We start from the raw sequence: 23,249 nt of genomic DNA, 5'->3' as shown, positions 1-23,249 counted from the left end.
TGAATGGACTACCTAAGCAATCCTACAGCTGGTTGCAGGACTCATAAAGGTGACAATATGTAAGAAATCCAAATGCTTAACATCTAGATATAAGGATTCACTTCATGGTTTCCAGGTTAGCTAAGGAGAAAAATAATCCATTTTGAAAGAGGTTTTGAAAAAGAACATATAATATATAAGAAAGAAAAAACAATGGAAATATTGCAGTCCCACTGATTTGAAGTTGCAATTCTAAATAGACTAAAGATCTTAGAAACAGTAAAAGGAAAGTTGAGCACAAGCACGTGTTTAAAAGGAGAGCTAATCACCATCCCAATACATAAACTCCTGAACCTCTTAATTCTGCATATTGAAATCCCCAAAAATCAAAATCCTGCAAATATATTTCTGAAAAAATATTTTAGAGACCTTTAAAATAAGTGTATTTACATTTTCAAAAGGAGATTTATTTGACAAACATATAAAAACACAACAGAACATTTTATCTGCCACTTTACACAACAAAATAGACAATAATAGCATACATATTTTTGCAGGCATAAACATTTGGGTATACTAATCACAGTTGCATGAGTATAACAGTTATGAACAGATAAAACTTATTCATAGAGGGAGAGGACAGAAAGGGAAATGGATAAATTCATATCACTTTGGTTAGTAACTGTGTGTGCTCAGCTTCATAAATGTAGTCATATGTAATACCATGATAAATAACTTAGGTCTTTTGACAAGATCAATGCAAAACCACAATAAGTCACCACTATCTATGGAGTTGCCCAAACAGCCAAGATCTTAAGAAATTGTGTCTTTCACAAATGCAAATATATAGAAACAACATATCTTCCTTTACTGAGGAAGTGTCAACATTTTTCGGTACATGCAGAATGCTTACACCCAAAGTAAATGTGATAATGTTTATTCTTGGAATCAAATTTGAAAAAAAAAAAAAAAGGCATGAACAAACTCTCTAAAAGTCTCTACACAATTTATACTTTCAGTATTGGAAATGATACAAAGGTGAAATACTTAATATAAAAATTGTAAAGAACAATACTGACAATTCAAAATAATGAGTAAAAAACTAAAAAGAAAATTTGACTTATGAAAATGTTTATTACAGTGATAGATTATGAGCAGTTGAGCAGTTGCACAGAGATAGTCCATAAGAGCTCATGGATTTTTACAAGCATTAACTATATTTTGAAGTTTTGCCTCACAAGAAATAGCTGTTTTTGTTAAAGACACAGCTTTTCTCAGAAAATTGATTCACATTCATTTTCTATGTGACACTACTCTTATCTAAATGCTTCTATGATTTGCTATAAATGAACATGAGCATTTCTTATTAAAATTTTTCATCTTCTGTGCCATGCTTTTATGTTGTTTTGGGCATGTGGAAATCCATTTTGTGTGCACAAATTTGGCTGAAATAAAACTGTTGTTCCAATAACAACACAGTTGCCATTTTTGAAGTTCAGTAACTTCACTGGCTTCTTAAGGCAAATGTGACTTTAATTTATTAAAAACTCCTGGAATTTCATCAATCGAAGGAAATGCCAATGCTGACAAAGGATGCTTTTTTAAATTGAAGTTTTCCATGTTGCCATATTGCATGGCAAATCCACTTATTTTGATTTTCTGCCACACTTATTGGGCTGAAATAAAAAAAAAAATTATGGATGATAACTTGAAATTCACTTTTAGAAGTCTTGATCACTCCTAATGCCAAGTCTGTCATTACAATCTGGAAGTTTAATTAGACATTGGAGATTTTCAATTTTAGAGACTTTGGCTTTAGAAATTTTTATCTCTAGGAATTTTGATATTTAGGGATTTTGGTACTGAGGATTGTGTCTTTTGGAATTATAATCCAAATCTGCTTAAAAGGGAATTCACATTTCAATACACTGGCTGCAAACCAATTGTAAATAAGGAAACCTGGAAATATGGTATTGAAAAAAAATTAGAAACTACATGCAATTTGAAACCACTTTAACAGAAACAAAAGTTGAAATTATTAACATCAATTATTTTCTTGTTGTTTTCGTTTGTTTTTTGAGACAGAGTCTCACTCTGTTGCCCAGTCTGGAGTGCAGTGGCATGATGGCTCACTGCAATCTCTGCCTTCTGCATTCAAGCGATTCTCCAGCCTCAGCCTTTCAAGGAGCTGGGATTGCAGGTGCACACCACCATGCCCATATAATTTTTTTGTATTTTTATTAGAGACGGGGTTTCACCATGTTGACCAAGCTGGTTTCAAACGCATTACCTCAAGTGTTCCACCCACCTCAGCTTCTCAAATTGCCGGAATTACAGGCATGAGCCACCATGCCTGGCCTAAAGTCTGTTGTTTTGAGAAATAAATATGAAAGCTGAAAGGATATTAGAGATATTCCATGATATATTATTTTATGTGTACATTCAAATTATTGAATGTGTTCATTCAATAGTCAAACCCACATGATGTATTAGTTGTATTACCTTTATTATCAGCAAAAACCTGCATTTAGCTTCTAGTATTTTGAAGTTTGGAGAGACATACTCATAAATCAAGGAAGAAAAAAAAAAACTTTCAAGGGAATGCTACAATAACTAAAAGTTAGAGAAGAGATTATAGAATAACTAATTGATCAAAGGGTATCAGCTAGTCTATGGGTAAAATGATTACAAAATGTTCTTCAACTAGCTTTGGGTGAAATTCAGCATAGCCAGCATAGCACAGCATACTGTTATTTTATATTTCTCTCACACTAATACATGTTGCTTTGTTCTAAATAATTAATAAATAGGAACATGACTGAGTTAAGAGGAACTGCACAGAAGGTAAGTCATTCAGTGAAATGGCACTTACAGATATGAAAATGATTCTTTAAACACCTAGCAAGGAAAGAGATATTCATCTCATTTGAAGAAACCTGAATAGTTGGTTCTCTATTTAATACTACTCTTTAAATAATACCATTATTCTAACTTTATTAATGTCTGAAAGAAATGTCACTTAAATCTTTTGCCAAAGTACCAGTGCTTGCTTGTCATTTGGCAGTTCTCTCATTTCTATTTTTTTCCTTCAAACTGTTTGCGTATTCCACAGGCTCATTTGTTATGTTTATCTTTCTTACCATACCTAATTGAATGTAATGGGATGATTTGGCTCATTCTGTGCACAGTGTGGTCTCTGTAGGCATGCTTCTCACCGTATTTTAACATCCTAAAAGAAAATCCTATTACCACAAAATAATGTTTAGATTAAAATGTAAACATGCCATTCCATTTGCTTACCTTATTTAGAATCCCAAGAGTCGTGGGACAGAAAATCTTAGGGTCTAATATGAGCATCCTTGAAATAAGCATAATAAATATCACGTCATAAAGAGTAAAGCCCCAAATGAGTGTTTTTACATTTTTTCCAATCATATAGAGAGGTTACAAACTGTTTATCATATTCACCTACCTCACTTTGGATGTAGAAAAGAAGATAGAGAAAGGCTGTTTTGAGGATATACATGAGTTTTAAGAAAACTCTACAAATAAGAGGAAGGTAGAGACCGTCAGAAAGTCAAATAGAACTACGCGAAAGTCATAGCTTCATAGAGGTACCTGTCCATTTCTAAACTCCTCAGATGTGATAAAGATTATTAAACAACTAGGAAATTAAATTTGAGAGAAAAACGGGTTCATTAGTCATTATAAATGCTAAGAAATTAATGCCATAAAAATGTAATAATCAGGTTTTTATAATTTCAAGTTAAAAAAAAGAAAAATGGTAGAGTCAGACTAATTCACAGAAAAGGTTTCAGCCTCATTTGGAGAGTTACAAATTGTGTGTTACACATGGCTATGTGACCTATGGTGGTATTCTAAAGCTTTCTCTATGAGTAAATAGGTTACATGGGAAGGTTTTGTTGTTGTTGTTGTTGTTTGTTTGTTTGTTTTTGAGACAGAGTCTCACTATGTCGCCCAGAATGTATTCCAGTGGGGCGATCTCAGCTCACTGCCATGTCTTCCTCCCGGGTTCAAGCGATTCTCCTGTCTCAGCCTCCCAAGTAGCTGGGATTACAGGCACCTACCACCATGCCCAGTTATTTTTTATTTATTTATTTATTTATTTTTTGTGTTTTTAGTAGAGACAGGGATTCACCATGTTGGCCAACCTGCTCTGAAACTCCTGATTTCAGGTGATCCACCCGCCTCAGTCTCCCGAGTGCTGGGTTTGGCAGGCGTGAGCCACCGCACTCGGCCATGGAAAGTTTTTTAAAACTATACTTTGCATACGTGCAAAGCAAGAAGACAGTATAGAAAACAGTAGACAGGTAGAGCAGACCTACATTTAGAGCTAAAAGATAGTGAGGAAACATGGAATCCACATGACAATAAAATTCTCTACCAGCAAAAAGGGCATCCAAATCTATAAGAATTAGTCAACAAACTGTGTTTGTAGATCCAACTTGGGGAATTTCGGTGTTTGTGTTTTTAGAAGCCACTCAAGGAAGTTCATGCCTTAATCCCAGCACTTTGGGAGACTGAGGCAGGCAGATCACTTGAGGTTAGGAGTTCAAGACCAGCCTGGCCAACATGATGAAACCCTGTCTCTACTAAAAATACAAAAATTAACAGGGTTGTGGCATGCACCTGTAATCCCAGCTACTTGGGAGGCTGAGGCATGAGAATCACTTCAATCTGTGGGGTAGAGTTTGTAGTGAGCCAAGATCACACCACTGCACTCCAACCTGGACAACAGAGCAAGACTCCATCTCAAAAACAAACAACAACAACAAACAACAACAGTAACAAATAAAACAAAAAATAATTAGTCTTGATTTTAAGAGGCCTAAGACTTACCAACATTATTAGAGAAAATATTAATGGTTTGCTATTTGATTTATTTAGCTGTAAAGACCTTGACTAGAAAATATTTCCTACGAATGCTTAATTATGTGTGGGAAATAATCCTTTTGTGATAGAAGATATGGTATACAGTAGTTTGTTGCATTGCTCAAGCAAGAGGCCAAGAATTTCTATTGTAATTCATTTCTAGGATTTCTTTGAAAAAGCTCATCACATACTTAGTCCTTATCCTGACTTGAAAATAATCTGAACTAAGTCCAGTGTTTAATCTAAATCAGTGCCAACCCAGAAAATGAATATAGAGTTGGTTCTCAAATTTCAATATGCACCTAGAAGCCTTGTGCAAATACAAATTGGCAGGCCTCATCCCCACAGATTCTGAATCAGTAAGTGTGAAGGAGATCTAAGACTGCATTTGTAACAATCTCCAAAGTGGTGCTGAGCCTGCCGTTCTGAAGACTTTTGAGGACTAAGTGACATAAAGCATAATATGAATATTGCTAACATATTAATTCTGAAAAAAGGTAAACAGTTCAGAACCAATTGATTGGTACTGATTTAGGAAACTTTATATATTTGTACATCATATAACATTTTTACTATTTGTCTATATATTGTTATCTCAAATGGATACCGATACATTCAAACTTTCTGGGAGATAAGTAAGGCACACTATCAATCAGTTATTTGAGTATTACTCCTAAAATTTTATGTGATTTTATACAATCTTGAAATAGACATCTCCAAACAGAAATAAGTTATTTATGGTTACTTATATAATTCTGTATAGACTGTTGACTGTCTAAGAAATTGCAACATATTACAGCTAAATAGACTTATCAGATAAATTATGTGAACTCTTAGGTCACCTAAGTACTTCAGAAGAGCAACCTTTTACCACAATAAATAGGGCAGTTAATATAAATTAGAAAGCAAATGGAACATGCACACAATGGTGAATTATACTGCAAGATAAAAATCAATATAATGACTGAAATTTCTCTTGTGGGAATATTAATGTTTTGGCCATGGTTTTAAATGAAATCATAGCTGACATATAGAAGCCAATTTCTGTAATGAATAAAATGACAACTGAGGCACTAAAATATGTTACTTTTTGCACTTTATTTTGGACTGGATTTTTATATTTTTATTAATTTTCTTAACAAAATAATACTATCTTGGCTTTCTAATTTGCCACATTATTAATCACAAGATAAAATAAACCAAGGGAATAGTATATGTTAAGTAATTTCTTAATTTCAGAAACATAGCAAGAAATTTAAATTGACATTTGGAATCCCAAATTATGTTTTTAATGATAGTTAAGTAATTGAGTTAATACTTAGATTTTTTGTCCAAGATAAACTAAGATAGACTTAGAAAAGTTGAGGAAGTTAGGTATGTAGCACCAAGAATAAAGACATGCATAAATTACACACCTGTTGAGTAAGCCCCAGTGAATTTAAGAATGGGGCATCCAAACATTTCAAATGTTATAAATAGATTGAAAATCACAAAATGTCTATATTGATATAAAGCCTATTACAGAAGTTCTTCTTTTAGAATTTCTGTGACATTGGTGTGTCTCTCATAGGTGTATGTGTTCTCTTCACTTGAACATTGGCTGGAATTGGTAACTGCCTCATCTAGTAGAAGGCAGCAGAAGCAATGCTATGGGACATCCAAGACTGGACTATAAAAGACAGTACATGCTTTCTCTTTCTCTCTTTCTCTCTCTTTTTCTCTCATCCTTACTTCTATGCCTTCAAACTTTTTGATTGTGTTAGTGGCATATTCTATTTTCTTAAAAATTTTTGTTCTACATTTCAAAGACATATTAAAAATATCTCATTTTTAGGTTGGTCAATTTATATGTTTTTACAGAAGTTTCTGTTATCTATTTTTATACATTGAGGTTAAATCCATACTAGTCAATTAAGAAGAATGTTTTGAAGGATTTTTTTTTCTTTTTCAATAACTATTGTTCTCATTTGTCCTTAACAGTTTCCATATGCCTTAAAACTTCTATTCAAAGTAGTACTAAAAAAAACTGTACAGAGTAATAAGTGAAGAAAATACAAAAGTCAAATCAGGCTGAGCACGGTGGCTCAGGCCTGTAATCTCAGCACTTTGGAAGGTTGGCGGATCACTTGAGGTCAGGAGTTCCAGACCTACCTGGTCAACATGACAAAACCGTGTTTCTACTAAAAATACAAAAAAAAAAAAAAAAATTGCTGGGCCTTGTGGCGTGCACCTGTAGTCGCAGCTACTCAGGAGGCGGAGATGGGAGAATTGCTTGGACCCGGGTGGCAGAGATTGTAGCGAGCTGAGATCATGCCACTGCACTCCAGGCTGGGCAACAGGAACAAAACTCCATCACAAAAGAAAGAAACAAAAAGAGTTATTCGAATCAGAAAGTAATAGAATCATACAGACGATATGATCTGGTAGGCAGACAATCCTAAAGAGACTACAAAAATAACTGCTAAAACTAATAAACAAATTCAGTAAAATGATGGGATGCAAAATTACATAAAAAATTACATTGTCATACACTAACACTGAACTGTCTGAAAATTAATTAAGAAAACACTCCAGTTTACAATAAAATAAAAAATTATAAAATACTAAGGAATAAACTTAACCAAGGAGGCAAAAATCTGGTACACTGAAAACTATAAAACGTCATTAAATACACTGAAAAAGAAACAGAAAAATGAAAAAAAAAAAAAAAACTGTGTTCTTAGTTAGATAATGTAATAGTATTTAAATGTCAATTCTACCTAAAGTGGCCTACAGAACCAATGCAATCTCTATTAAAATGTTGATGATATTATTTTAGAGAAATAAAAAAAATTATTATGGACACAGAAAAACCCCGAATAGCCAAAGCAATCTTGAGAAAGAAGAATAAAGCTAGTGACATCAAACTTGCTGATTTTAAAATACATTACAAAGCTATAGTATGTAAGCAGTCTACTGACTTAAAAACAGACATAAAAACCACTAGAGCAGATAGAGAGCTGAGAAATAAATCCACATATATGTGGCTACCTGACTTTTGATAATTGTCCCCAAAAAATACAATGGGTAAAGGAGAATCTCTTCAATAAATGGTGATATGAAAACTGCATATCCACATGCAGAAGATTGAAACTGGACTCTTATATTGCACCATGCACAAAAATCAACCCAAAATGGATTAAAACATTGAACATAAAGCCTATACCTGTAAAACTCCTAGAAGAAAACAGGAGGAAGCTTCATGACATTAGTCTAGGCAATAACTTCTTTTATACGTCACCAAAAGCAAAAGCAACAAGAGTACAAACAGAGAAGTGGAACAATATCAAAATGGAAGTATTTTCGGAACAAAACAAACAGAGTGATAAAGCAACCATCAGAATGGGAGAAAACACTTGCAAACCATACATCTGACAAGGGTTTAAACAATTTAAAAATAGGCAAAGGGCTTGAATAGAAATTTCTCCAAGGAAGAAATACAGAAGACAAACAGGCATATAAAGATATGCTCAGTATCACTATTTATCACGGAAACGCAATTTAAAAATCACAAGCAGGTATTACCTCATGCTTGTTAGGAAGATTATTGCTAAATTAACAAAGAAAACATGTTGGCACTACATAAAGAAATTGGAACCCTGCACAATGTTGGTATGAATGTAAGATGGTATAGCCTTTATGGAAATCAGTATGGAGTTCCCTCAAAAATCAAAAATAGAATTACCTTATGAGTGAGAAATTCCAATTCTGGGTATATATCCACAGAAATTGAAATAAGGATATTGAAGAGATATTTGTACTCTCATGTTCATTGCAGCATTATTCACAAATCTAGATTTGAGAACCTAAATATACATTGCCAGATGAATGGAAAAGGAAAACGTGTTATATACATATACTGGAATCTTATTCAGTCTTAAAATGAAGGGAATACTGCCATATGCAACACTGTGGATGGATCTGGAAGACATAATGATAAGTGAAATAAGCTAGTCATGGAAGAATGGATTCTGAATAATTACATTCAAAATTTATATATGAAGTATATGAGTTGGTAAAACTCATGGAAACAGAGAATAGAAGGGTAGTTGCCAGGAACTGAGTGGAGGAGGGAATGGGGAATTCAATGGGTATAAAATGTCACTAATTCAAAATGAATAAATTATAGATATCTATAGTATAGCATTGTGCTTATACTTAACAATACTGCATTGTGCACTTTAAAATGTAAGAGGGTAAATCTCATGTTAAATTTTTTATCACAAATATTAAGCAAAAAAATTATGTTGTATACTGATATTGCACCAACTATCTTCATTTATCGTAAAAATTAAAACATATTTTTGCTAGATTCTGTTTATCATAATTACTTCCTAACAGTAATATAGGTCAACAAAAGTTTCTTATCCAATATCAGTTTCTTTGTCTTTTAATAGTTACTATTAACTTATAAAAATTACTGTAATAATATAATATTTATATACTGTATGATAATATTTTTATAAATGTTACTTTGTATTTTTTTACAATGCATTCTCTATGTATTGTTTTCCTTATTTTTCACTGAAATACACAGACACATATTTTGACAATGATTTTGATATTTAATAATGTACCTAAAATAATTTTTATTCTTCAAATTATTTAATGTATCTCTCCTCCTCTGAATGAAGAAAAAACAATCTTAGCATGACTTAAATTATTTGAAAATGTGCCTCTAGATCTTATTTGTTATTAATGTGGAGCATTTTAGGTTTGCCTTTTTGAAATCACCTGTAAATTGGCCACTACTATTTAAACTTAGATTTGTTTCATATTGTATTAAGAATTGATTTACTGCATCTTCTTTGATCATTTGTATTTTTACTGATAAATACTTTAAGAAAACTTTGTCAGAGGAGATATACATTTGTATTTGTATGCTTAGAATATATTTATATACTATTTGTCTGGAATGATTTTGATTATATTTTCTTTAAGGATTGAAGCTGGTATTTTAAGGTCTTTTGTAAAGTATTTTTGAATACGATAAATCTTTATTAATCTATTACTATTTATCAATAATTCTGCATTTTCTTTTTAGTTGTTTTTAATATTTTGCCATTTATTTAATTGTATAGGTCTATGTAATATCTGTTTATATTTATTCATGCTTATTTTACTTTGTGTGTCTTTCCCAGTTAAGAACTGATATATTTTTTCATTTAAGGAAAATTCTAGTTAAAAAACAATTGAATGTTGCTTCTCTATTCTTTTCTGTATTCTTTACTTCTGAAATACATATTAAATGTGCACTGGAAGCTCTTTTTACTGAATCTTCTCTAGAGTTTTTCTCAAATAGTAATACTATTTTTATTCTAATAATTGATTTTTATATTTATTTATTCAGCTGTACATGTTCTCTACTCATATAGTTAGTTTTTTCATAATCTTGCATCTTTGGTTATAGATATAATTATTTTCTTTAAATTTGAGGAACAGACGTGTAAATTGCCATTCTTACATTGCATTATAATTGTAATTCCCTCAGAAATAAATTATTTGACTTGCTGCCTTTGTTGAAATTGGTATCGTTTTTTTTTTCTTTTTTTTTCTCTGTCTCTCCTGAGTTTTAAAACGCTAGCCTTCAAATTCATTCTTTCTGTTACCTTGTTTTTCCCCTGTCTTCTTACACTTTCTCTTGTTTTTAGTGACTTGATTGTCACCCTTCTCTTCCTTACTGGCCTTCCTGTGAAGAGCTATGGAGAAAAGTATTCAGATATTGATAAATTAATTATAATATCTTGTACGGAGAAAGACATTCATATGTTGATAACTTAATAATAATATCTTGCAGGACTATTGCACATTTATTCCCCAAGCTAGTGCTCTAATATTCCAATTCCATTTTATTGGAATATTCCATCTTATAGATCTATAATCTACCCTGTCCCCCAAGAGAAAAGCTACTCAGTATGAGCAACGGTGTTGAGTAGTGGTCATGTATTGTAAATCATATGTGTGTTCACTGAAGCTGGGTGAAATACTCTGCCATACACAAGTGTACTAAGCTCATTTTCATTTCTTCATGGGAGTTAGATTTCCAGATATCATTCACCATTTCTTATTGGGGTTTCTACCTCCATTATCTACTTTGACTGTTTATTATATTTAAGGTCCACAGAATTAGTTTTCTTTTTTTTTTTTCCACAAATATTTTTGTGTCCAAATATCTCCAGAAATTTACATTTTTACATTGATCATAATTGCTAATGAGTGTGTGTGTGTATTTTTAAACTCGATTTTCTCTTTTAAACTGAAGAAAGGAATGCATTACACTAAAGATATTAACCTCTTTAATGCTTTTCCCACATCTTTGCTCAGTGTTATGCTTATCATAGGTGATTAAAAAAAGCCAACTCTCAGCCAAGGTAGTTGGGTTACAATGCGGTTTTATATATTTTAGGAAGACATAAGACATCAGTTAATACATTTGATTGATGCATTAGTTCTGTCCCGAAAGGCAAGATAACTCAAAGCAGAGAGTAAGGGAGCACAGTGGGGGCTTACAAGTCATAGGGAGATTCAAGTATTTTCTTATTGGCAATTGGTTGGAAGAGGTAAGTTATTTTCTAAATACCTGGATTCAATAGAAAGGAGTGTCTAAGTTAAGATAATGGGTTGTGGAAACCAAGGTTCTTAGTATGTACATGAAGTCCCATATGTGGCCACTCTTGGAAACAATAGATGGCAAATGTTTCATATGTAGATCTTTAAAAGGTGCTATACTCTCAGTTAATCTCTTCAGATTGGGAGAGTCTGGAAGGGAAAAGATCTAGTTATATTAAAAGAGATTTTTTAGAGAAGCAAATTTTCTACCACCAAAGATGACTTTATAGGACCACTTCAAAATGTGGCAAAGATACACATTTTGGAGCAAAATATTTTGATTTCCTTTTTTATCTGTCTTGTGATATTATAGTAGAGTCGGGTTGGAATTTGATAACTTGTTGCTACAAAGAGTCGGTTTGTCAGTCTTAAGATGTCTATTTTAATGTTTATGCTGGTCAGCTGGGCCTAAACTCTAAAGAGTGGAGAGTATAATGAGGCCTGTTGAAAGAATTTCCCTTCCCTTCATGACTTGAATTAGTTTTTCAGGTTTCTTTAAATCCCCTTGGCTGAAACGGGGGATCTATTTAGTCAGTTAGGGGCTTCAAATTTTATTTTTGCTTTACACACAGAAAGCTGTAAGAACTATTCCATAACTGTATCCAAAATAAGTGATGCTGTCACATAGATCCTGTAAGGGAAATGGCTGCACTTTCATCAGGAGTAGGTCAAAGCAGACTTCTGGTGTGGCATGACTCAGTGGGTTTGGAGTGCAGGTGCACAATTCACACATTATGTAACTGTGCCACGTGAGGCACATTAGGTGATCACCCACGTGGGCTCATGCTTGGCTCAGAGCCACTATTATCTGTAAAAAGTATAGTTACCCTGCTAATGCTGTACATATGACTTGCTCGTGCCCAGAGAGAGAGAGTAAACCATACTGAAACTGTCTATGATTCCTTGACTGTTTTTCCTGTTACCCGCCACTCGCCTACTGACTGCCCTCAGACCTCACTTAGAACCTAACAATTGATGTCACAAACAGGATCCCAAGATATGCTGCTTGGATGCGCTCTGATGGAAATCTGGGTGGTGATAGATGTTTCCTCTGCAAGCAAGGAGAAGGCCCTGAAGCATCTGGAAGTGCAGAGCACCGAAAAGAAGAGAACTTTTATTGGAAGAGTTGGATTGGCTTTTTAAACTATACTACATGAAGTACACATCCAGTCTCAGAGGGATGGAGCACAGGTAAGGGCCCTTTAGGTACAGGTTGGGTGCCTGGAGGCCCAGCTACAAAGCTCAGAAATACAGTGAGAAGTTACCATAAATAGGGATCTTCAGGGGCAAGCAGGGCACCTGGAGGCCCAGCTACAGAGCTTGGAAAAGGAATTAGAAGTTGCTGTGAATGCAGGCCTGGGTCCACCATCTCGGCCAGAGACCCCCACTCAGTCCGATACCGAGGAGGAAAAACCTCCATTGCGGGCTCACCTAGTGGTCTGTCAGAAGGTAGATCATGAACAGCCAATGGGGCTTGCCCCAATGCCCCTAAAGATAGGGGAACAAAAAACCTGGCTTAATAATAAAACAATATTCAATATTGGGATATAGTCACCATGGGGTGATTACCTACATATGTTGGACCTGTGTGTCTGGGACCTGTATGTGAAACCTGTGTGCCCAGAGTTTATGTGTCAGGCTTATGTGTTAAGCCTGTGTGTTGGGATTGTGTGCCCAGGATTATGTGTCAAGCCTGTGTTGAGCCTGTGTGCCCAAAACCTATGCATCAGGCCTCTATGTCAGACTTGTGTGTGCAGGCCTATGTCTCCCTCAGCCTAGGGGGTAGAGTGTAAGAAAAATGAACGTACTGCAGTCAAGAATAGGCCAAAGCAGACATCCGGTCCAACATGACTCAGTGGGTTTGGAGTGCAGGCACACAACTCTGCACATTATGTAACCACGCCACATAGGCACGTTATGTAACCACACCACATGAAGCGAATTAGGTAATCACCCACATGAGCTTGTGCTTGGCTCAGAGCCACTGCTGTCTGTAGAAGGTATAATTATCCTGCGTAAACTGTACATATGGTTCTCACTCACACCCATAGAGAAAGTAAAGTCATGTCAAAACCGTCTGTGATTCCTTGAGTGTTTTTCCAGCTACCCGCCACTTGCCCAACTCATCTTGGATGTCAGTTAGAACCTGACAGGGTGGTGGAAATACAGTTTCACAGCAAAAGATAAAATGATATGAGGATATGTCCAACCTCTTTGATACAAAATATTGTGTTATAGACTTATGCAGTAAGAATATAGGCTGTTTAAGGGTGGGCTAATGCTGTACATATGGCTCGCTTATGCTCAGAGAGTAGAGTTGTGTTGAAACTGTCTACAATTCCTCAAGCGTTTTTCCAGGTACCCGCCCTCACCCACTGAGACCTCAGAACTTGACACTTCTATACTCTCTTTTACCTAGGTTTACAGAGATGATTATGTTCTTTTTCCAGAAGTATTTAATAAACAGTGTAAGTGTATGTTTGCATACACATTCTTTTGAAGACTCTCAGTCTGAAGAATAGGGAAAGAGAAATTTGACAGGGAAAAAAAAAAAAAAAGATGCAGTGCTTCAAGATAAAGAGAGTATCTACATAGGGTCTAAAAGAAAATCTTTTGAAATACTGCTACCTAGAGGTTGAAATGTGAATCAAAGCTCAATATGATTATTTTCTTCTTACCTCTACAACTGGAATTTGATTTTATTTTAAAAAGAAATGTCATTTCACAAGCCTTATTATAAATAATTGCTCTTTTCATTTTTATCCTGGCTTGTCAAAAATCATGATTTCCAAGCTATAACTTTTCTATTTGCCATTACCATGTACAACAAAAAAAACTGCGAGTATAGCAAAATAAAAATCACTTTAAAAATATAAACTAACTATAGTTTAAAACAAGAATAAATTAAAACAATCTCTTTATACTCATGTATTTTTTAAATATATGGAGTTTAATGTACTAGACTTATAATTGGTTCAGCTTAAATTATTTAGTATGCAATATTTTATATAAAATGTTAATCTTTTAAAAATAAACTATTTAAAGGGTATTGAAGTTTTAATACCATAAATTTGAATATATTAACATTTTTTAATATTTACCTTATTATTTGGAGACTCAATAAACTGCCAAATCTTCAAACATAAGCTATGCTTGCTCTTACTCTAATTTTGTCCATGTAAGTGTATCACACCATCATCTACTTAAAATTTTTAGACAACTCAGATTACTGCCTCTCCTCTCTCTTCTACTTCTTTTAGCTTGTCAATTACTAAATCATATATATTTCTCTCTAAACATATTTAAATTGTGTCCTTCATCTCCTCTGTAACGATTTCCAAAATAGGGTACATTTTTAAATGCATTCTTCTGATTTATTGACCTCATCAGTCACAAGTAGTCAAGAGTAACTTTTCAAACATTTGTAAGTCTGATAATACTACTTTCTTAATTAAGTCCCTTAAAAGACTCTATTTTCTTCAGAATTAAATTAACCTTGATATTAAGGGGATTTATAAGTTTACCTCATGTGCTCTCCTGCTTCGTTCTTTATTATTCATTTATATAATAAACATTTTTATATTGCTAGTATGTATTAGTTACTGTTACAGATACAGTAACAAAGGCCTATTATATAAGTAAGAATTACTCTTTCCATTTGACATCTGAGGAAGCTGAGACACAGAACAGTTGTGTGAGTTGGCCATAGTTACACAGTTAATAAATGATAGAGTCTGTATTTTAAGCCACAAGGTAAAACCATAATTTAGGTTTTCTTTTTTTCCTGCACTGGAGGATTCATATATTTTTTGTTTTGAAGTATTCAAATATTATGTACTTACTGTTTGAAACGTTGTGTACATGTTGAATATTATATGTGTTTCTCTGTATATATTTTTACTCATGGTATAAAACAAACTCAAGTGGGAATTATCTGAATCCCTAAATCTCAAAGGTTTCTCTGGTTTCTTTTTTCCTTGCCTTCCCATTAGTCAAAAAAAAGATGTCAAATATATGTATCTTTTTTAAAAAAGCAGAAAAAAAAACCAAAAAAGAATAAAATTTGTATGCTACCACTTCTTTTTTATCCATGGACATCAATGTAGTTGTACTCATGCATTCCTTATGCATGCATCTCAAAATGGAACAAAGACTACAAATTCTAGTCATGCATTCCTTATGCCTGAGTCTCAAAAAAGGAACAAAGACTACATCTATCTTAGTTAGAGAAATTTAAACAAAGTTTTGCAAAGGGGATAATTCACAAAACATGGTTTAAGCAAAAGGAAACCACATGTAAACTTCAAAACAGATCGCTTCTAATGAATATTAAAATGCCTAGATCTGTTTAAGATTGATTTTTGAGGGGGTCAGGCATGGTGGCTCACGCCTGTAATCCCAGCACTTTGGGAGGCCGAGGTGGGTGGATCACGAGGTCAGGAGATCGAGACCCTGGCTAACACAGTGAAGACCCGTTTCTAGTAAAAATACAAAAAATTAGCCGGGCATGGTGGCAGGCGCCTGTAGTCCCAGCTACTTGGGAGTTTGAGGCAGGAGAATGGTGAGAACCTGGGAGGTGGAGCTTGCAGTGAACTGAGATCATGCCATTGCACTCCAGCCTGGGCGACAGAGTGAGACTCCAACTCAAAAAAATAATAAATAAATAAATAAATAAACAAACAAAAAAATTGATTATTGAGCAAGGTGGAAGGTTTAAATAATTACTCTGAAATGCATTAAGCTTTGTGGTTGTCAAATGCTAATCCATACCAAGATCAGATAGACAACTAAAACTTATGCAAATACTTGACCACTTGCTTGACTATCTTAGCATATTTTGCTGTTTGTGTGCTATTTGCTTTCTCTGAATAATTAATATAAGATATGCATTCCTATTACATTTACACGTGCATATCAGGGTGTTACCAGAAAGAGGCCCCATCCAGATTCCAAGAAAGGGTTGGGTTCATGGATCTTGCACAAGAAATAATTCAGGGGGAGTCCATAAAGTAAAGTGAAAGAAAGTTTATTAAGAAAGTAAAGAAATAAAAGAATGGTTACTCCATAGGCAGAGCGGTGGAATGGACTGCTTGACTAAGCATACTTATTGTTGCTTCTTGATTATATGCTAAACAAGGAGTGGGTAATTCATGAAGGGGGTGGGCAATTCCCGGAACTGAGGGTTCCTTTACATTTTAGAAGATATAGGGTAACTTTTTGACATTGCTATGGCATTGGTAAACTGTCATGGCGCTGGTGGGAGTGTCTCCTAGCATGCTAATACCTTATAGTTAGCATATAATGAGCAGTGAGAATGACCAGAGGTCAATATTGTGTTCATCTTGGTTCTCGTGGGTTTTGGCTAGCTTCTTTACTGCAACCTGTTTTATCAGCAAAGTCTTTATGACGTGTATCTTGTGCAGACCTCCTATCTCATCCAGTGACTGAGTGTCTTAACCTCCTGCAACTGGGCAATGCAGACCAGTAGGTGTCAGCCTTATTTTACCCAGTCCCTGTTCAAGATGAAGTTTCTCTGTTTCAAAAACCTCTGAGGAGAGAATATGAATATCCACCAGCATTGATATTTTTATTTAAATCACTGAACGAATTGTAATGTGACAAATCAGTTCTGTTGATAAAGCACACAAAATAGCTAGTTGAATATTTTTAAGCAACCTATTATTATGAATGCCATTTTGATTCAGTTATAAATAATTAGAGTAACCAAAAGAGGAAAAATTAGCAACATATTGGTTAATGAAAGCAAATCAGTGAAAATAAAGGATCCTGGGATAGCAATGATAAGTTTAATGATTCCTGGTTTATTTTATTTCTCCTTAAGTAGTACAAAATTCAAATATTTGTTTTCTTTTGTATACATAATTATTTCTATATTCTTGTCATAAGAACTAAAATTCTACACAGACTTATAACACCTGTATTTTTATGTGGAAGGGGTTATTAAAAATGACTATGTATGCCAATGCAGAAAAATAAAAAATGTAGCTGTAAAAGGTTCATAATAATATGTAAGTTTGATATCACCAACACACGCTATAAGAATATTTCTATGTCTAGCATTATGCAAATCTAGAAATCTGAAATACTATTATGAATTCACATGCAGACAACTAAACATACTGGATAAAATTATGCATGCATAGATGAGCTGGCAAAAACTAAGGGATCCTCAGAAACTAAATGTAAAGTGAAATTGCAGTCCTGAGAGGTAAGAAAGCACTCAAGTTCATTTGCTTCAGAGCAGGTTAAAAATCCTGGTGACTTCAGTTTCTGTTTTATCTGCCACTTGTTATGCAAAGGACAGGAGAAAAACGCAGAAGTTTCACTCTAGTTGGAGTTTAATAGGATTCTGCATAAAAATGTTTCTACTCTTTGTGAAAAGGTGAACTAGAAATAAACTTACTCCGAGAAGGTAAAATGTTAAAAATCGCCTGATTTGAATTTGGTTCTGTAGAGAGAGAAAGACATTATCCCTTGAGAAATTACAAGCACAAGTTAGACCTCATGCAGTTCTGCAGCTCAAATTCATACAATTTGGCCTGGGATTATTTGTAAGAGTATAATGAATGTGTTGCTGTGTCAGAAGAGCCCATTGAACCACAACATAAGCTATTACAAATGAAAATTACCATCAAACCAGGCCTTATTCTCAAATATAAAAGAATAGAAGCTCACAGTCAAGAATGACCAAATTCAGAGAAAGCACAGCAGCACCAGTAGTAACATAAAGCAGACAAATAATCTAATGAGACTAACCAAGGTCCACATAATGAAATTATCAAACACTCACTATAAAATCAGTAGTTTAAATATATTTGAAAAGCAAAAGACAGGAATTAAAATATGTGTAAGAAAAAAGAGGGGTAAAACTAAGCAAGCTGATCCAATAAATTATTCAAGAGATTATCCAAATATTAAAAACATAATAACTGAAAATATGAAATAAAATATTTAAACAATGGAAGAAAACTTTAATGAACTTTCAACAAACACAATTAGATTACTCAAAGGTCAGCAACAAAGCAAGTCATGTTGCCTGTGGTCGTACAGCCACTGAACTGCAGGAATGTAGAGCACTCATCACATGCAGTGTGCGAAGTAATCTATGAGAATAGATGGGAAAAAACAAAAGCAAGGGTAAAAGATAGGACAGAGTCTGGCAGCTCTGATGTACATTTAATCAGAAGTAAGGAAGGAAATAAGGAGAAATTATAACCTGACTTTTGCCCATAAATCAAATGCAAAGTCAGTAATTACAATCCAAAAAAGGTTAAATTTCTCAAAAAAAACAACCAAATGTATCTTACTGAAAGTATACAATATTAAATACAAACATAAGATCTTAAAAAGTCAGACAGTTTTATTTAAAACATTTTAAAGAACAAAATAATAACTTGTAAATAGATTGTTGACTAGAATTTTCCATTTCAACAACAGGACATTAGAGGAGTATGATAGTGGAGAAAAGAATTGAAAACACATCAAAGGAATACAAGAATGAACAAAAGTGAAAAAATATAAAAAACATGAAGACTCTGCCTTTGTAAGATGGCTAAAATAAGCCTAAATACATCAGTAGTCACATTTAATGTAAGGGGATTAAACTTTTTAATCAAAAGACAAAAGTAATTAAATTGTATTTTAAAACATACACAAAATAAACTTATAAATCATTTTTGTTCCATATGCATATAAAATGTAAAGACGGTGTTTGTAAATACAAAATAAAGTATAATGCACAAGACAATACTAATGACAGAAAAGCTGATATATTTATTTAATATAAGAAACATATTTCTGGTAAAAACAATTAGTATAGATAAAAACGATACTCCATAATAAAAAATGTTTTAGCTCAATAGATATGCATAAAAATGCTGAAAGTTTGACTGAAAAACATTTTCTGACAATTCCTATTTTCTCATTTTATATATAAACATATGTGAAATACAAATATATATGTACATACATATGTGTGTATGTGTTATACATATTTGTATATATGTATGTAAATATAATAATTGAGCAAATGGCAATGAGAAATGAACAAATCTAATATTAGAATATGTTCTTAGCTTATACTTATGGGGAGGTTGGACTTTTTTTTCAGAGGTCTTTAATAAAATGCATCTGGTTTAAGTGGAAGATGGCAAAAAGTTATTACTTTTTGTTTTGTGTATTGAATACTGCAAGAATAATATGTCATTCAAAAACTGGGTACTATGGGGACGGAGACTTCTTCATTGAATATATGTGGAAAGGGTCATATGTGAGTTCCATGCTTTTGATAAGAGACACCTTAAGTTGTCCCTACCTTGGACAATACTCAATGGTAGCACAGTAAGAAGAAACTGTACAAAACAAAACAAAACTTTATCAATCTAAAAGAAAAATGAGTTAATAGAAATCTTAATCTATTAAACATTGCTTATGTTCTCAAATAATGTATTTTTTAATTTCAAAGGCTAGAACTTGTTTATACATATTGTTTTTCTATATGTAAACCATATGCAGTTTAAATCAAAATATTCTGAGGTTTACTTTTTCATGTACTTTAAGAGTACCATTGAATATACTTATTTCTTGAACTTCATAACTTTCTTCAGATTTATTTTATTTTTTAAAATAAAATATTTGGTTTAAATATATTTTTAAATTCCTTTGTTTTTGTTTTGAAATGGGGTCTCACTGCCACCTAGGTTGGAGTGTGAGTGGTGCGATCTCAGGTCACTGCAACCTCCTCCTCCCAGCTCACATGATTCTCATGCCTCAGCCTCCCAAGTAGCTGGACCCACAGGCACAGTCCACTATATCTGGCTAATATTTGTATTTTAGGTAGGGACGGGGTTTTGTCATGTTGCCAAGGCTGGTCTCAAACTGCTGAGCTCGGGCAATCAGCCTGCTGCGACTTTCGAAAGTGCAGAGATTACAGGCATGAGCCCCCGCACCTGGCCTTATTTGATACAAATATAACAACACCTTCAACAAATATATATACATTTTAAACAACACATAATAATAGAGTGAAGACCAGTGAAACTGCCTACCAATACAAGAACAAAGATATGACCAAACCCTGTGTATAGTTATGCATGATCTTCTAGTAATCCCTCTACCTCATCACTGAGGTAAATGTTAATCTGAATGTTTATAATTCCTTTAATGTCTGTGAGTTTCTATAAAAAACCTATATATATATATACACACACACATGTGTGTGTATATATATGTACACACACACATATATACACACACACACACATATATGTACTTAAGGCATTTAGTTTTGTGGCTTTTGCTTATTTTAAGCTACAAACTGCTGTACTATGTATGGTCTCCTTGAACTTATAATGCATTATTATGTTTCTGAAAATTATCCCATATTGTCACTTGCAGATATCATTTTCTTGGCGTATTCTATAATATAACTATATGTGTTACAAATACTTTCAGTTTTTGGCTAATATTTTCATGATTGTATGATGTTATTTAATGAATACAGATAAGTAGTATTAATACAGTTAAAGTTATCAGCATTTCTTTTGTGATTAGTGCTATTTTTGTGTTTTGTCAAAAAAAAATGTGTACCTAAGAAAGCATAATTATTCTTCATTACATTTGTTCTACAAAGTTTTAAGATAATTTTCTTTTCACATTTTAAGACTTTATCCTTCTTTAGCCGATTTTTTTTTACATCTGATTATTAGGTTTATCATTGGAATTAATTGTCCTCTTTTACCTAAATAAAGAACTAGTATTTTGGAGCTCATTTATTGAACAGTTCCCTGAGTTCATCAAGAAGTCTTCAATACCACTTTAGTTACATCTCAAGTATTTATATAAACATGGGTCTATTTCTAGGCTTTCTATGATGTTATCTTATTTTTTTCTATTATTTTGCCAAAAGCACTCTAATGAAATAGCTCAGTAATATGCCTTCACATCAGAGGATATCTCCCTTACATTTTTCCTCTTCAGAAGACACTTAGCTACTCTGAGGAAATTATATTCTCAAACTGCATGTAAAATTAGCTTACTATGTGTCTGTTTTTCTCTTCTTTTTGTTCTGGTGGACTTTGCTGTTCATGGATGTCGTTTTTCATTTGAATTGTAGAATAATTGCGTCAAGTTCTCCAAAATGCATGTAACTCAAATTGTTTTTATGTAGCATGAATATTAAGAACATTTGGAGAAGATTGAGCTCATAATATTGTTTTTCATTCCCCAAACACAAAGAACTTTAAACACTTTAAATCTCCTAATTTCTAATATATATGCTATTATTGTGAATATTTTAATTATTACTTCTCTAATTCAACAAATTAGATATTATCATTTTATTTTCCATTTGCATACATAGTTACCATTATATGTAATCTGACTTCTCACATCTTAAACCGTCCTTCTAAGATAATTCTTCTTCATCCTGACTACATTCTTCGGTTTTTTTGGCAACCGTGACCCTCCTACTGCTAATGACCACTTCTTCCAGGTCCAGACTGTACTTATAGCTTGCTTTTTTTAGGGAGAGGGAGGCTATTCTTGACTATTTCTCATAATTCCTTTAATCTCAGAATTGTTCAAAATATTTTTATACATGATTTGTTTTATACCAAAGGACCTCCAACTAATGAACCAAATTCTCAAGAATACTTTAAATTGCTGTAATTTGATTTTGATGAGCTTTCCCAAAGAAAATATTTTGGCCCCAAGCAGATAACTTATGTAAATCACTAAATTTGACAAATCAATCATTTTAGATTTCCTGGAAATATTTTTTGGGCATGGGGTAGATTAGAAAAAAAAAAATCCTGGCTATAAAAAAAATTAACAACTATATTAAGAACACAATTGTATTTTTTCTGTTTATGTACCCATTGTATTCAAATAAGATTAAAAAAAAGATGATTCAAGTGAATAACTTCATAGGAGTTAGAGGAATTGAAATAATTATTAAAACATCTGGAAATTAGTCTTGGGAGTAAAGTAAGTCTGCTAATATGCTTCTCAAATTTGAGTGGTTTCATTATCAGAAATAAAACAATAGAAACATAAAAACAAATGTTAAAGTCTTCAAAAAATTATAGTACATGTATTCTAAGCAAAAGGAAAAATAAATAGAAATCAAAATTACAATGAATGTGGTTTTTTACATATTTATTATTATGTTCAATTAATCTTTGATCATATTGACTCTCTTAGAAATACCTCTAGGGGGAAAAATGTCAAATATGAATTAGAATTGATCTTGAAATTTAAAAACTCACCAAAATGTCCTATCTTAGGAATTGACACACTATTCCCCAGAAGCTGTGAATATATGAGGTTATGTGGTGAATTTGAATCAAGGTTGCAGACCTAACTGAGATTAGTAATCAGCTGACCTTACCATAGAGAGTCATTCTTGCTTATTTAAGGGGCCCAGTATTACCACAAGTATCTTTAAAAGTAGAAGAGGGAGGCTGAAGAGTTAAAGGAAGTGTGGCACTAGAAGCAACATCAGAGTGACGCAATTTGAGAAAATCTTGACCCACACTTGCTGGCTTTGAAAATGGAGAAAAACGGTAAAGAGACAAAGATAACAAGTACCCTCTAGAAACTAAAAAAGGCAAGACAATGTACACTCTCCTAGAGCTTCTAGGAAGGAATACGACTTTACCTAACACCTTAATTTTAGCTCAGCGAGACTATGTCAGATTTCTGACCTC

The sequence above is a fragment of the Macaca fascicularis genome, chromosome 4, assembly GCF_037993035.2.
Source record: "Macaca fascicularis isolate 582-1 chromosome 4, T2T-MFA8v1.1".
Lineage (NCBI taxonomy): Eukaryota > Metazoa > Chordata > Mammalia > Primates > Cercopithecidae > Macaca > Macaca fascicularis.
This window is presented reverse-complemented; position numbering follows the sequence as displayed.